Source organism: Octodon degus, unplaced genomic scaffold (genome assembly GCF_000260255.1).
Source record: "Octodon degus isolate 3935 unplaced genomic scaffold, OctDeg1.0 scaffold00006, whole genome shotgun sequence".
Classification (NCBI taxonomy): domain Eukaryota; kingdom Metazoa; phylum Chordata; class Mammalia; order Rodentia; family Octodontidae; genus Octodon; species Octodon degus.
Window position 1 is genome coordinate 27,393,356 of NW_004524582.1, and position 11,852 is coordinate 27,405,207.

Sequence of the window (11,852 nt, forward strand, 5' to 3'; positions counted from 1 at the left end):
GCTTGTGTTTTGTTTTGTTTTGTTTTGTTTTTGAGACAGGGTCTCACTATGCAGCTGGGGCTGGAGATTGAACTCGGGACCTTGTGCTTGCCAGATAAGTGCTTATGCCTCTGAGCTATCTCCTCAGCCCCAACACACCTGCTTGGACCCTCCTGTGTGTAGCAGTTTCCTCCCTGTTTCTCTGAGAGCCATATTGTGACACACAAGGAGGTGACCTCACCAGACACCAGCTCCAAGCTGTTTGGACCCCAGTCACCAGAGTCCTGAGCTAAATACACAGCTTTGTTTCTATACCTTACCCAGTGTCGAATAGTCTGTTATAACAGAAGAGACTAAGTCTGCATCCCAGGGTATTACCCTACATGACACATACAACACGGGGAGGTCTTCTTTAAATCTGTCGAGTTCGGCTCAGTATGATTCCCTTATCGGTGATAATTTGCCTACTGTATCACTTTTACGACTGTACAACAGCTGCTCTTTTAAACAGATAAGGCACAGAGCTTTCTTTTCAAGGAAATATAGGGTACAGAGAGGGTATTGGCTATGGCTGGCATGCACACATACACGCATGCGTGTGTGTGTGTGTGTGTGTGTGTGTGTTTACACTCATGGTTTTAGGTCGCTCAGAGTCCACACTTTCTGCTTGTGATTAAAGGACTTTATTTTTTTTTTTAGCAAATCCAATCCCCTGCTATTTTCTTTTAGTGTGTTTTAGGGAAAGCTGCAGCTCTCCTTGAGTCAACAGGTCAGGCCAACCACCAGATGATCCTATTTGTTTACTGCAGTGATTGATTACAAATGGGAAGGCATCAGATCACATCAATGGTGTGCAGAGGAGTCACCCTGGGCTTGGGACAGCTGCCTTGATTTGGCAGGGATGACGGTGCCACCAACCAGTGCACAGCTGCAGGCCAGAAGTAAGTCTAGATGGTTCCATTTGGTTCTGATTCTAAACAGATATGAAGTTGGACCCACTCCACTGGGCTCATGTCACGCTGTCAGTACATTCCCTTTTCACTCAAACCAGTAAATGCCCATCCTCACGAGCACCGTGCATGAAGGGCCATCATTTCATACTCCGGAAATAGACAGTTAATCCACACGGAACTCTCCAGAGCTGGTTTGTGCTTACAAGCTTTGGCAATGAGGGAGGTTCATGCCCCAGAGTGAGGCAGGCCTTGCTTACTCAGGCTATTGCAGTGGTGCAGCTGCCTGCTAAGCTCCCAACTGCCTGCTCACTTGTGACCTTTGGGTTCCTCCTGTCCCACAGGATTGCAGGTTCCACTGTAACGATGCAATTTACTGTTATAATAGCTATCGTTTTATGGATTTGCCCTCAAAATGAGAAATAATAAACCTGAGCTTCTTGGAGGAAGAAGAAAACCTGCTTTCCTGCATATTTCAATTAAAAGAAAAGGGGCACATTGTCCTAAGTTGTACGTGCTGGCCCCCACTGGCCTGTGATAAGGATACACGGTGGTGCTGTGAAAGGGACTCAGGGCTTTGGAAGTCTGGGGTGCAAGGCAGCCATTCACTTTCCCCAGCTGGGAGGAGCAGTTGCACCCCCGTGGAGCTCTGTTGGAAGAGCCCAGCTCGGCCTGCAGGTGTTTTTGGAGTGCCTTCCATTCTTAAGGCTGGCCTTCTGCCGGTAGCTCTGTTGAGGGCAGTGGCAGTGTCCTGCTGACCCAAGCAACTGGCTGAACTGTATAGGTGGCAGGTAGTGCCCCCAAAACAGCCCTGTATGGATTGCCAGTGACTAAACTAGGAGCCTGGTCTGACTAAGGAAAAAAGGTTTTTTTTTTTTCTCAGAAATGTAACTTGAAAGACTTGATGAAGATGTATCAGTTAGCAGCAGGATATGGAACTAAAAAGCACACAAGAGGCAGGGCGAGTGGAGAAGGACCGGCGAGGTGAAACTCTGTGTGACACGCTTTAAATGCAGAGTCTGAAACAAGAGTTTAGTGCTGTGGTTTCCTTGGAAGGGATTTTAGGGAGATGAGGAGAAGAGGTGGAGATGGTGACCTGGGAAGGGATCACAGTTGGAAAAGGACTTGATGAATGAGTGGATAAGTGGTGTAGGCCATTTTTAATTTTGGGGAGAAATATTTGTCCAGATTTGCCAAATGTGTCTTAACTGTGGTCCCTAAATCACATAATTTTAAAAAGTGGGAACATTTTTATCTTAATTTTAAAAATTGTATTATTAATGTTCATATCATAACACGTATGAAACTGAATTTCAGCTGCTTATTTAAATAGACCTGGTACACTGCTGTCCCTTACTGAATAGTCACTGATGGAATGAATAAGGATTAGAAGGATTGAGAAATAGCAGGGCAGGGAAAAAATGGAAGAAAGGATGGGGCATCAATCCTGGGGTGAGACCTTGGGCCCAGAGTAGGGGGCAGACAGCTGTCATGGAGGGAAAGCGGGCACAGCCAGGGGCTAGAGACCCTGCTGGGGACACCAGAGATGGCCCTAAAAGAAGCCAAGAAGGTACAGCCTTTGGAATGAAGGTGAACACTGCATGTTCTTCTTCACATAGAAAGGCTAAAAATCAGTAAATCAGAATGGAGAGCAGTGACAGTGAGGGCCTGGGGACAGTGGGGGAGAGACGGAGGGTAGAAAAGCTTGGCTCCTGACCACCAGGACACAGGTGGGAAGAGTTCACTCAAGTGTTCCTGGCATAAAGGGAAGTCTGCAGTTCGCAGTTGCCTGTTATATAGATTTTATGAAGTAGTAGCAGGAGCTCAAAGCCTACACACACACACACACACACACACACACACACACACAATATAGAAGTAGCAATGCAATTACATTCATCTGATCACTACATGGCATGTCCATGTATGACCACACCAAATTGTACCCCATAAACATGTATGATCACTACGTATTGGTCACATAGTAAAAGTTTTCAAACATTTCCACTTTCGTAACGGTTGTATAGATTCACGGGTTTGATTCTGGTGGATTTGCGTGTGCACATAACACGCCTTGCACATTTGCATCTCTTACCCCGTTGCTTCCCTGTCTCCCCTCTTTCACGTTTTGGGGGAGTTTCCATGTGTGTAATGCATTGTGCTCTTAGCCACCACCCCACTCACCAGAATTTGGTGTGTCTGATTAGATATTCTCCATACCCTTCAGAGGTACACAGCTCAAAAACAGAAACAGACAGAACATCTCTTGGAAATATTCTTCATCACTCTCAGTTGGGAAAAGAGTGAGCATGGAAAGGGGGTCAAATGCTCAGGCAAAAGGGAAAATCCAAAGGGCAAGAGGGCATCAAAGACAACTCTTCAAATGCAGGGTGGAGGGAGCCCCAGGACAGAGCCGAAGCCCTCGACAGCTTTGGCTGAAGCCCGTGGCGGAGCAAGACCTTGGTGGATGCTTCTTAACAGTGACTCCAGGTCTGCCTTTTTCTTCCTTCACATTGCCTATATTCTTTCTGTGCCTGAACCAAAAGTGATTTGGCACGGATGGTGTGCATAATTCAGGATGCTTTCTTCCTCATGAACGTTTGAGGCAGTAAACTTGACCTTCTCATAGCTCAAGCTCTCGAAAGTGGAGGATTTCAAGTAGAAGTTTAACTGAAAGATTCATGAATTACATTAAATTTAAAATCCAAAAGTTAAATTCAGGTTGAGCTTTTCTAATCCAAAATCTGAGACACTCTAAAATGTAAAACTCTCTAGGCATTTACATGAATCTGGTGCTTCAGTGTATTCTAATTGTGTTTTATGCACAAATTATTAAAAACATCACATAAAACTCTCTTTACATGTACAAAGTATACACAAAACAAATGAATTTTGTATTTGGGCTTGAGCTCTCCCCTCAAGATACTTTATAATGTACAAAAGAATTTGAAATAATTTTAGATCCTAAATGTATCTGATCCCAAGCATTTTGAATAAGGAATATATACTGTCTATAACCTTTTCTACATCCTATTGTCTATTCAGCCTGATGTTACATATAGAGGTGAACCAGAGGAGAAGCCAGAGAAATGGACTGCCAAGGTTCAGGAAAGAAAATGATATATGACCTGCAGATAATATGAAAGCAATAATAGAACCAAATGAAAGTCAAAATGCTCTTTCATATTGCCAGTAATTCTATGCAAGGCTTGTAGCAAAATGGTCCTCCTGGGGAAAAGAAAACTTTTGTTGCTCTAAATACTAAACAATGGCTGTGTTTGTACTGGTTTTGAAAAATGGACATGTAGGGGCTGAGGAGATAGTTCAGTAGAGTAAGCACTTGCCTGGCAAGAGCAAGGGTCTGAGTTCAATCTCCAGCTCATCCAATAATAATAATAATAATAATATATGTAAGTTTGACATTAGGATATTTCTATGAGATATCACTCAATGCAGCAACTTTTAAAGGGAAGCTAATGTTGAGCACTGCATTTATAGAATGAACCCCATCAATAGAAACTCACTTATAGATTGAGTTTGTCATTCTTTAAATGTTTCAAATTCGTATGAGAGGCAGCTTATGCCTCTGATACCTTTGGTTTAGTACCTTTTGGTTTTTGGCTTAAGCATATTTGAAATATTACAGGAGAGCTCTTTGACACTTTTCCTTTCTGAGTTTTCTTTTCCTCTTGGCAAGAAATCATAGATGAAGTTAATCAGAGTAAAAGGTAATTCTGAATTACAGACATTCACATAAAAAAAGATCACAGTTCAAAGAATGCTGGAAGTGACAAAAGATGCTGATCTCATGCAGCCCAGGGGAGCTTAAAGAGTACTTCTTGGACAACGCATCCATTTCGACAGCACCTGGACACTTGCTCTCCCAGGACGGATGGGGAAACCTCCCCATCTATTGTTCAATCATTTATCTGATGTTCTCAGAAGAATATCTTTGGACAGAGTCACCAAATGCATAAAATTTATAGTAACTAGTCAGATGAAAATGTTTCAGTGGGAAAATGCTCTGTTGCAGAAACACTCGAAAGTTATTGGAAGTTGTCCAAAAGAAATAAGCATGGAAGATGTTGTAATTTATATAATTTGTTATTTGTGAATTTCTGTCAAATTTATCTAATTTGGGGGGAAAGGACAATAAGAACTGGGAACTGAAACCAGAGAGCACTGAGCTATATTTTTCAGTCTTTTTTATAAATTTTATAAATAATTTAAGGCAGAGCTTCACTAAGTTGCCCAGTCTGGGCTCAAAATTTCCATCCTACGGCCTCAACCTCTGCACTAGCTGGGATTACAAGCATGCGTTGCCATGCCTGGCTGTCCTCACTGTACAGATTTTTATTTATACACATACATTATTTTCTGTGAAAGAATTTTTTCAAAGTTAAAGTTGAGAGGACATGAACATGAAGTGTTAGGAAAGATAGGCAAGTGAGGTTGTACTGAGAACCAAACATAGGTATTGCAAATAAATTTAATGTTAAAAAAGCAATTGACAAGCATGCATAATGCTAGAGGGGTTAGTAGTTTGAATTCCAGAGCACTGACTTTGTAAAGATTGGAAGTGTGACATAATCTATTTCAATTAGTCTTCTGCTTTACTAATTACTTTTGTGTAAATCTGTACAGTCTTAAATACAATACAATGTTTTTTTCTAATCTTACATGACTAAACTGCAATCTTTTAATGTCTGCACAAACTGTCAGTCTATTTCTCTGTTTAATAATTTGTACATTTTAACTAATTGTCTTCAAATAAAAATCAAGCTCTCACCCTCATGTACGGACAAGGGTCTGTGCCCCGTGGAAGGCCTGGTCTCCAGACACTCCACTCCTGGTACTCGGTGCTTACCTGAGGAGTGGCAGAGTGCCTCCCCTGTGCAAGCGGCAAAGGTCAGCGCAGCCTTGTCTTCTGTGCTGTTGCTGCTATGTTTGCATGTGTCTTTGTCTTAAGTTATTTTGTACCTTAAGAGCTTAAAGATATTTTTCCTATGATATCTTGGAAAGTCTTAATCTTTTGTCATTCACATTTAGTTCCTTAACCTACCTGAAATTGCTTTTCATGGACAGAGTGGTGTAAAGAGTCAATTTCTTTTCCTCCCTGGTTCACAACTCTGAGTCCTATCACCATTCTTTGAAAAGCCCCCCTTTTCTCTGCCGTCTTACACACCAGATTTGCCCTAAGTCGTGTATCCTGAGCGGTTTGCAAGAGCTTCCTTCTGATCACTGTTGTTCCCCTCTCCCTAACACCATGGTCACTTAATTTCTCTAACTTTACAATAATTTATAGACTATGCAAAGGCAATACCACCTAGCCTTTTTTAAATTTTGTTTCCTGTGCATTATTGACATTCGCACTTCCAACTATATTTGAGGTTTTAACTCGTCAAGCTCTGTGAAATACTCTGCTGGCATCTTCATTGGAATTACAGCAGATCTATGGGTCAGTTTCAGGGAGTGATTCACATTTTATAACACTGGGGTTCTCAATCCCTTCTGTTGGTCTTTATTATCTTTCAAAAGGTTCTTTGTGATTTTTATGACAAAAGATTAGCTCATAGTTTTTTTTTAATTTCCTAAGTGTTTTATTTGATTGTATACGCATGAGATTGATCATTATAAATTCTAGCTTTTACTAATTTCACATTTTCAAATTCTGTGCATAGAATCCAACTTAAACTGACACGCTGACTTGGTAGCTAGAATTCTTTCTTGCTTTTTCATTCACGCTAATAACTTCAGTTGATATTTTAAAGTTTGCTATATAGAAAATCTGGTTGGTGAATAATAGAACCTTGTTTGTCCTTGGTAATCTTTGTGTATTTCTTCACTGCCCACACTGTGTAGGGCCTCAGAGACAGTACTCAAGTGACACTGGTGGTCAGTACGTTCGGGCCTCACTCTCAGTGGCTTCAAGAAACTGGTGAGCTTCCCATAGTTCCACAGTGCATTGTCCGCACGTAGAAGTTCATTTGGTTCCTTTTTTTTTTTTTTTTTTTTTGTACCAAGGATCAAACTCAGCACCTTGTACTTTCCAGGCAGGCACTTATGCCCATGAGCTATCTCCCAGGCTATTTTGGTACTTTTAAAAACTGTTATATTTATTCTATAACCTTTTTATATTTGTTATATTGACAATTTTATTTAAGGATTAAAAATAAAATTTTGGACAAAAAAATTGAAACCTGAAAGCCAGATGTGGTGGTGCATTCCTGTAATCCCAGCACTCAGGAGGCTGAGGCAGTAGGATTGCTGTGAGTTCAAGACTATTCTACGCTACATAATGAGATCAAGACCAGCCTAAGGGCTGGTGGGATAGCTCAGCAGTTCTAAAATGCCTGCTTAGGCATGCCTAGGCAAAGAGCAGGGACCTCAGTTCGATCCCTGGTACCACATGCCACATCAGCCCTGCCCCCAGGGCAGCTGAGTCAGCTATAAATGAATAAATAAATAAATAAATAAATAAAATAAAGACCAGCCTGAATTATGTAGTAATATCCTGTCTCAACAAAACAAAGCAAAACATTGAAATCTGAATAGAAATCAATCAGCTGGAATGAAGAGATTTCTTCAGGTATCCAATCAGAAAAGGGACACCAATAGTTGAGAGAAAAGATACAGGACCTAAGGAGAAACATCCAGATACTTGCATTAGCTTCATTCTGAGTATGGCTGAAAGGATTTACTGAACAGCTTTATTCTGGATGTGAGCAGCACCAACAACAGTCTCATAGCCCAAAAGGAATAAAGGGGAAATGAAGAAGTGGGTCCGCTCCGTTTCTCGGAGCTCCAACCTCTGCCTTCACCTTGACATCCTCTCCGGGCTTCCACCTGGGACTCTTGATCCTTCCCTCATAGACCCTTGGGGCCTCTGATATGAACGCACACAGGATGCTAGAGTGAGCTTCAGGGTTCAGAGTTGAACTGCATCCTTGGGATCTTTGGGTTCAGAGAGTCATTCCTGATTCTATAGATGACCACTGTCAGCCTTTCTTGTGAATTCATGTACATTTGTGTGCAATCCATCACATCTGTTTCATGAGACAGGACTGACTTGAAGACATTCCACTGGAAGCAGGCAGCCAAGGAAAGGTGGCCCTTCCTTATGAGGGCACTCCAGCACATGGAAGCAAGTCTTTGGGACTTCAGACTGATAAACATTCCTCCCTACCTCACCTCCACTCCTCCACAGAATATGAGCAGGTGAAGCACAAGGAAGAAATTTACAGATTCCCCAATCTAAAGAAGACGAAAGAGTCCATGCCTGGTCCAGGCCATGCTCTGAGGCCAGATGAACAGATTATAAGCATGTTCACGGCAATGCCTGACCTCAGTACTTCAGTCCATAGAGGATCAGCAGGTGTTTTAGACTCACGCAGGTAGTCAGGGCTGGAAGGACACTTGGAAATCCTGACTTGGTCCTGACTACCTCATCTGTATTGGCCCCATGCCATCTTCTCCGGCATGTCACTGATTCCTGGGCACTCCCAAGGCCAGCAGGCTCTTTCAGGCTTTAGGCATTCTATGGGTCCTTCCTTGTGCCTAGAGTGCCCCAATTTCATCTCTAATCTCTTATGGATTTTGGGGTTTTCAGCGAAATTATTACCACCCCATAGACAGCCTCCTTTTCTTCTTTCTTGCTCCCGTAAAGAAAGAACACATCCTTCCCTGTGCATGCATCTGCTGTGTGTACCTTGCTGGTCAAGCCTGCCCTCGTTTATATGTTCAGTGAAATTATTTTGCTCTGGACTATAAAGTCCTCCATCCCCTCTAGTACTGGGTGCGCAGTTGGGGGCACTAACACTTCCCGGAGCTTTGCAATGAACCAGAAGCTGTGCTCCCATCCCCCAGGTGGTGTTAAATCTTCCCTTTGTAGGCTGGGGCTGGGGGGAGCCTGCTCAACCCTACGGAGCCAGTCAGCTGCCAGCCCCTGTCACACTGCCACACAGTCATACATACAGCTTGATCTAGTGGACTCTTGTCACTCAACCTGCAGATCTGAGCTGCAGCACTTGCGAAACTGCCTCAGCCCTGTGCTTAGAGCAGCACATATCCTCTGGCCAACATAACCAGCATCGCTAAGAATAGCTACAGAGAAATCCCTTTGCCATCCCAGGGTCAAAACTACCCTCATGCCAGCCTCGTTGCTTAGAAAAGAAGTGGCTCAGGGCTCAGCACAGACTTCTGCCAGCTCATGCACCCTCCAACTTCTTCTGTTTAACATCTTCTGACAATGTATGCCACATGTATAGACTGGTCAGCACTGCCTTGGGCTTTCTGCTACGTGTGTGTGTGTGTGTGTGTGTGTGTGTGTGTGTACACCCATGTCTACTTGTGCATGTGAGTGTGCAGTCATAGAGTGTGCGTATGTCTCTCCATATGTGTGAGCATACTAGCTGGGTTTGTGTATTTGCATGTGTGTGATATTGTGTGTGTGCATATTTGTGTTCCATCTGGTGTGTAACACAGGAACAATGCCTGTTGCAAAGGAAAGCACATCTATTTCTTTCTTTTCCCCCTGAGGAGCCCTGCAGCTCTTTGCTGGGGAGGCTCAGGCAACTCACTTATTTGAAATTCTGGATCCGGCAGCCGACTTTTTTTGAGAGTAAAAACAAAAACAAAGACAGAGACAAAGCAACATACAACAATACATATGGTACAGAATTTCAAAACAAAAATAGAAAATTAACAATGGTTGTTATAATATGTATTATTATCAGTGAATGAGAGCAACTAAAGACCGTACTCGTGAGTGAAATAAATCAGACCCACATGTGTAAACATCAGATTGTCTCCTTAGTGTAAGAACTGGAAAGAATAAATAAAATCTGAAAGTGACAATAGATATAGTAAAATGGAAAGAAACTGAACATAAGGCATAAATAATGATTTTGAAAAGAAAACCTGAACTCCCCTGACAGATATTCTCTCTGTAGCATGACATATTTCAAGTTGGAATCATTTCTGAAAATCCGGGACCTTGTATAAAAGGAAGAGTGTTTGTCTGGGATTAGAGCCGCTCACCAAGATGAACAATGGAGCCAGGGTTTCTTGGCCGATTTCCTTTGGTTCCTCTTGGGTCCCAGCAGGAGACCTAGGCATGGTATGTGCGATTCCTCAGCTCTTCCTAATCTTGTTCTTCTTTCTGAAACTTCATCGCCTCATCCTGAGTGAGAAAGACATGAGAAGAAAAGGGATCATGTGTGAGAAGCGCCTTGGGCGGTAGCAATGACAGTAACAAACTGGTAATGATCTGTCCGCTTGTGGAGCGCTAGGCAAGGGCACAATGAAGCGTGATCAACACAAAACCTTTAATAACCGTTGGCAACCCTCCAGGCCGGTACTCTTGTCATTTACATTTTGCAGAAAGGGGACTGCAGGGTGGGCTCTGTGGGGGTTCCCAGGGTCAGTAACCAGAAGTGTGGAAGAAGGGGGGAACTTTGCATCCCAGAGAAGCTTTCTTAGTGTGTAGTGGTCACAATGGAACTTTGGGGCATATGCTGTCCTCATTCTGTGGACAGGAAGTGACCTCAAGGAGTGACTGGGAGAGCAGAGCAGGGAGTGGCTCACGCTGGCTCTCCTGAAGCATGCCTCCTTCCAGCTTCTGAAATGGTTCCCCCCCTTCCCTGCTCACCCCTGCTTTTCTATCTGATCCTCCTACATAATAAGACTCTGTCCCTTCTTCCTACAACCATTCAACAGATGAATTTAGAGAACTAGTCTGGGCCAGGCATGGTGCTCGTCCTTCATTGAGACAATGACATGAGAAGTAAGTCAAACAGGAAAGGAGCCTGTCCTTCCAAACCAGTGACACCCTGTCCCCCCCCCCCCCAGGAGTTTCAGCAGCCAGCAGTCCAGCATTCACTGTGCTCATTCATTCAAACTCACTTCTCTCACACCCTGGGAGATGAACTGCAGCTCACCAATCACACCCAGCCGACTTCGGTGTCTTGCTTTGAGCTGAAATTAGACAAGCCCTATCCTTGCACTTTAGCTGACTTTTACAAATACCTTTAAAATCATAAAATTTCTTAAATGGTACAAAATAACTAATCACCCCAGATCTACCAATGACTCAGCTCTATCATTGATCAACACTCACCAATCATGTGAACTCACCCATTCACAAATTAACATATTCAGGGCTGGACAAATAGCTCAGCAGATTAAAGTGCCTGCAAGCAGGCATAGGGGCCAGGGATTCAGCCCCGCCCTCCAGGGTACAATGAGAGGGCAATTGAGACTGGGCCTGGTGGTGCACACCTGTAATCCCAGCTCTTGGGGGGCTGTAAACAGGCAGATCACTGAGTCTGATCTAGTAGTGAGACCCTGAACACCCTGTAGACCCTTCCCTAAAAATACAAAAACAAATAACCCCCCCAAAAAACAAATTAGCATATTCCTTAGACAAAGACAGACATCTTACACTACCACAATGCCACACATGTCACTAACAAAACTAGCAGTAATTTCTGGCTAGCCCACCTTGTCCTTCTTGCCTTAAAAATGTCACCCAGCAGCGTGGGAGCCTGAATCATGATGCAGACAGGTTGTCCTCCCTCATCCGGTGATGAATGTCCCCAGGCACGCATTTCCACTACATCTCTTATCTTGGATCATTGCACAACCCGAGCAGTTGTGGAAAAAATAGCAGAGCTCCCACCGGCTTCATATCCCGCTACCCACCAGCTCCATACCCCACTACCCACTGGCTCCCTACCCCGCTACCCACCGGCTCCATATCTCTCTACCCACCGGCTCCGTACCCCGCTACCCACCAGCTCCGTACCCCACTACCCACCGGCTCCATATCTCTCTACCCACCGGCTCCGTACCCCACTACCCACCAGCTCTGTACCCCGCTACCCGCTGGCTCCATATCTCGCTACCCCACCGGCTCCGTACCCC